Raw genomic sequence first — 6,000 nt, forward strand, 5'->3', positions numbered from 1 at the left:
TTGTTTCAGTCAATAAGAGGTGACAGTCAAAAGATGCCTTCACCCTATGTGAGAAAAGCCTAGAAAACATTTGATATGCATCGGAAGCTAATGTGTTGAAGGATTGGATGTGTACTTTGCCTCTAATTGGATTGTTGTGATCAAATGTGTTTCCATGAAGACAAACAATGAATAAGCAACACATGCACGCAACAAAAAATGAGTAACAAGAGTTTACGCTCAAACTCACTACACCTACGTGAATCTCTAATTCCCCTTTTACTCCAGTTCACACGCTTGCTCCACACAGAGTTGATGATTTCTTGTCACTTTGACAACTACACCCTTGAGAAGAAAAAAAAAAAATTCTGAGAAAGTAAAAGTAACACTACAATGATGTTGAATATTTGACAGCTATGATCTGCCATGGAGACACACAATGTATGCATTGCATACACACATTGAGTTAATCTTAAATTCAAGATGGATTCTTGATTTCAGTTTACAAAGGCCAGGGCCTCCATGCCTGCCCTCCCAACCAACCCAGTCCTGATGACCTCCCTCCCTGGATTCCCAGTACACGTACTCCACCGATATTGAATTACAACACGATTGACAAGCTGCGTATCAGGGTGTGTGTCTTTCTTAATTGAGTTCAGTTCAGTTATCAGTTATTATCCGATGTCCACCTCATGTAAAAAAGATAACTAATCCAAGTCGTTGATTGGTAAGAATCACGTAGCAAATGAGTCTGGGGAAAGGGAACGACGATTTAATATGAACGGGGTCCAAGTCGCCTCAGACGGTTCCTTCTACCGCCACGCTTTCGTATTTGGGCTGACACATCCAGTTCTTACATAAGCGCCTTGTGCCGACTCCTCAGTGAGATATCTAATGGAAGAGAGTGATTCATCCTCCCCCCGGGCCAGGAAGCCAATCTGAAACTAAATGACCTCAAATGGCATAATACTGTCACACGGATGTGGCGTGCAGGTATGGGATATTGAGACACATTTCAGCACTACCCACTTCATCTTTGCATAACGCCCTTTGGAAAGGGGGACTTTGCTTCTTCAAAACATCCTCCCTCCACAAACAGAATGTGTGGAAAAAGATTTGGCTATTTATGTGCACTCACAATGGCGTCTTTCTGCATAGATAACTTAGTTCATTATGTCAGGAAATTCAATTGTAGAGTAACCGTAGAGCACGCCATTTCTGATGAAACAACGGGTGAATAGATATGTAAAACACAATATATACAAGACTTTGTATATAAGAAGTGCCAGGGACCCGCCCAAACCAAATGAGCGAGGAGAAATGAGTCATGAAGCATTGGTAATAGATTAATTAAAGTAGATAGTCTCATGATCAAAGTACTTCTGAGAACTCAAAGGCTGTTCCACATTTGCACATTTGATGAAATTGAACTTTATTATATTATACAACATCTCACGTTCATGTACAATTCATTTTAGTTTTTGAAATACTGTCAAGTACTATTGTGCTTTATTATCGTTTGCAGTTGGCCTCTGCTCTGATCTCCAGAAGGATGTTCTCCAGTCGCCATCGTGGGCCCCAGAGCCATGGTGTTGCACTGTTTATGCATGAGGCCGATAGCTTTTTCTAAAATGGATACGGCTCCTTGTGAAATAACTGATTCCTCTCAGTGAAGAGATCGATTTGCAGTGATTCTATGACAGAGCCCCTGAGCTGAGGCTTCTCGATGGGAAGAGTGAGTGGACCACACGCTCCACTCTGCCCACTGTAGCCATGCTACTCCGCAATGTTGTGAAGCCTACCCAGACTGAGTAGAGCTGCCGCGAGATGTTATCCCACACAACATGGTAAAATAGGCACAGGGATGCACCGTGCGTCCCCAACGGGCTCTCTGCCACAAGGTCATGGTCCTCCTCAGCCCAGGTTCTCCTCGTACTTGTCTCTACTGCAAGCAGCAGAACGCAGCGCAAAATGTTGACGGGAGTTTCCTCAAGCAATACCACAGTGTTCTAATCTAATTGCTTTTGCCCTACGCTGACTACTTACAAATTAATTAAACTGATTAAAAATAAGTGTCATGAAACGGGAGAGAAAATATAAGCAGATTGATGATTGAGAGCAAAATGTTACACATACTATGCATAAAAAGGGTACTAAATAACATTTCATTACGATTACAAGGACAAACAAGTTGGGAGCAATGCCCCAGCCCATGTATCAGACGAAATAGCTGCTGTCGGCTTTTCGTTTGACGGGTTGAAACAGAATAAGCCTAAATAGTTTAATTAGGCTACCTTATTTTAATCTGTTGTGCAATGTTACGATATAATACAATATGCAGTTGAAAACTTTGCGCTGATGGTGATGTGCGTCAGACATGAGAGCACACACGATTATTCTGATTAGTTGTATATTGTAGAATATGAGCGAAACTCTTACGCTCACATCTCTTTTCATTTGAGAGATATTTCATAAATTTGTCCAAAAAAATCAGCATTAGTGGTAGTGGGGGATGGGGTCTTATGATAAAAAGACAGCCCAGTGCACACGTCCCAACCTCTGTCCTGGTAGGGCTGAAAGATTATACCACATTCTGGTGGCCAACACCATCAGCCAGGGGTAGGCTTGTGTGTCTCATCATCGGTCACATAAAACACAGACACACACACCGAAGCTGCCGCCATGCAGATGTTTAGCACAGACACGGCCAAATGAACATTTTGACTTTGGCATGTAAGTAAGTAAGTAAGTAAGTAAGCTTTATTTGTACAGCGCCTTTCACAGACCAGGGTCACAAAGCGCTTCACAGTTAAAACAAAAACAATAACAATACACAGTTAAGAAGTACATACAAATTTAAGTTTAAAAGGCCAAGACAACTAGGTGACAAACATAGCAGCCCCAAGACAGCTAAGCAAAAGCATGAGCAAATAATGTAGCATAATAATAGCAAAAAATGTGGAGCACCACTGGATCGCGGTCACTCACTCTGGGCTGAAAAAGGAGAGTTCCATTTAAATCAAGTCAGAACTTTGCATAATCCCCCTTATTTTGATTTGGGATTAAAGTGTTTCATGTATTTTAAGAAGTTGGGTAGCTTCCACAGTAAAGACAAATTGGGCATTTCATTTTGCTTTTAAAAAGACAAAACATAAAGAGAACCAGGGTAACTGTACACACCTCCCAAGCTATTACACAGCGACACAAGTCCCCAGAGAAGTCGAATGTGGGAAAGTTGTGCAATGTAGCGCACCGAGCTAGTCCAAAGAATACATCACCCTGGTTCTGAACAAAAAGCTTGTCTAAAGCCTACATCAACCTGATTCTGAATACAAACTAGTCCAAAGCCTACACCACCCTGGTTCTGAACACAAGCTAGTCCAAAGCCTACATCACCCTGCTTCTGAATACAAACTAGTCCAAAGCCTATATTGCCCTTGCTCTGGAAAAAAAAAGCTTGAAGCTCGAAAGCATACATCACCCTGGTTCTGAACACTGAACAGCGCAACACTTTGGGATGACCCAAGATGGTTGCCTGGCTCATAATCAACAAGCAACTCAGAAAAAGGTTGTCTGGAGCAAGGCCATTTAATGTTTTATGGACTAAACCGTCGATAAAACACAAGGTTCTCCGGCAAAACTAAAGAAATGTCAAGTGAACTTGAGCCAAAGCATAATCGAAAAACCGATGCTGTGAATCATGAGTTGCTGCGTGACATATTTGGAAGGATATTTTATTTAAACAAATAGTCGATAGAGCATTCATACGATAATAACATAAAATCGAATGCTATAGATTGAGCACGTTAAGTTTCTCCCACAAATTATACTGTAATTATATCACCATGACATCCATCCCCAAAGAATATTCAGTATCTACAAAACACGGCTGGAGAAATAAAAGCTAATTCTCCAGCCTGCTTATGAGGAAACGCTGGCATATTCTCCCCGCCAGTCAGTGAGTTCAGAGGCAGGGATACGGGTGCGGCCCTTGGCTATCTACTGGAAACAGAGTGGTCAGGGCCCACCACTCTCCCCGGCTGAAACATTAGTCTTTGAACTCTGGATGATATTTCGTCTTCATGACAACTTTTCCAGATTTCTGAGCCACGAAGGAACCTTGATTTGTTGAAGTAAATAGATTTCTAGGCCTGGCATTCCGGGCGGTCTCGTCTGCCGTTTCTCTCCCAAACAAAAGTATAGACGGCGGTAAAACTGGGTCATCCGAGGTTTCTGCCTCTCGCCTCGCACGGCAATAACAAACCAGCGAGGAAGTAGTAATCATTGAATCATCCCTGTGTGTGCCGATCTGAATTAAAAGCGTTTTCGTTCTAAAAGTAGACTTTGTTCTGTTGGAATAAGTAGTTTTTTAAATTGCTTTATTGACTGCGTGAACCCTTACTGGAAGATGAATGGTAAAACAAAAAATATGCAATAAGTGCCTACATTTATCCAACTTTTTTATTAAAGTGCTCTATCAAAGTAGTGTGTGAGTCATTAAATAAAATACATCCCATCACATGATCACAACCACAACTCAAACGGCAAGCGATAGGTCTTCACAGCTTCGCTCTTCCCTGTCCCAGTGATCATGCCTTTCCTTTGGATCCAGTAGTGGGTCCTGAATAATTCGGTGTAAATCCGAGTCATGAGTTAAGAGCAAATGCCGTCGCAATATTTTGAGCATTAACGTTTAGTTTAGCATTTCTTGAAATTGACACTGCAACGTCTTTTTAGAGCTATTGTATGGTTCGGATGAAAATATCCAAATTCCAGTGCAATGCAACGGTGCAACGATTCATTGGGTTGTTTCTCAATGACGCGCTGTGTTTGGGTCGAAGACGTAATCAGATTAAAGCACGTGCTTCAAACCCAGTCAACCATGTCCCTGATTGGCTGCAGGCTGTTTTTGATTGAGACGGATACAAAATAAAAAGGGGGAGTTGGGGCAGGCCTGGAATGAAGTTATTATTTTAATAAAGAGGTTCAGGAACAGTTTAACGATATCACCTTGGTGTTAGCTTAGGCTGCGGACCGCGCAGCGCTGATGTTAATTGTTTTTGTCACTGAATTATTTAGACCACGTTTCAAGTTAACATCAGTACCTCATTGTACCACTATGTTGTGCTAACACCAGTTATGAATGGCTTCTTCTCCACTTATTGGTCAATACCATATATAACGTTTTATGAGTTTGTAGATAAGTTAAACAGCACAAGCATGGCCTATTTGCCATTTCCACCCTAGCCAAGATAGACAAAGGTTTACCTGGGTCAATTAAAACCGGTAGGCCTGACTTACTTACCATTCCGCCCACTTCCAATATCAACTGAATTCCTACCCGTGTTCGAGAGATGCTTCATGAATCACCTCCAGAACGCAAGCCCGTTTACCTTGTGCCTCTGAACGATCCACGTGATCCAACATTTACCACTCTCCTAGTTATACTTAGCCAGAGTCGACGATACCACAGGGGATCAAATCATTTTTTCATCAAACCATTATGGTGTCGTCCTTCGCAGGATTTCTCAGTGAACTAGTAGCTCTCCTTGAACTCTCGGAGTTCAGAGGAGGTGCACTGCACACCAGAAGAGTTGCCGTGGGCGATGCTAGAATCTCTACCCCCTGGTGGACATTTAAGGACTCCTTCACCAACGCAAGTACAAGTCGTGTGACGCACACCTGTGTGTCGACGGGCTGCTGAATGACATGTACACTGTAAGCAGTGCTTACAGCGCTATGTCCTGCTGCAGGTGACATGGAGAGAGATGGGAGCAGGCATGTGCTGTGACTGGTGCAATGGTTTTACTTAAGGCTGATTCTGCTTACCATCAACTGTCCAGTGGACCTTTTAATCGACAGTTTCAGCTTTATATTGGCATGTTTGCTTGAAATACTAAAAATAAAACTATTATTTTATTCCTTGGGAATCATCAAGTGCAGTGCATGGAGTATGTCATAAGTATATTATGTGTAATAAAAAAATTGACAGGAACAACCTATTAATTTACTACATGAATA

This window comes from Gadus morhua, chromosome 14 (genome assembly GCF_902167405.1).
Source record: "Gadus morhua chromosome 14, gadMor3.0, whole genome shotgun sequence".
NCBI lineage: Eukaryota > Metazoa > Chordata > Actinopteri > Gadiformes > Gadidae > Gadus > Gadus morhua.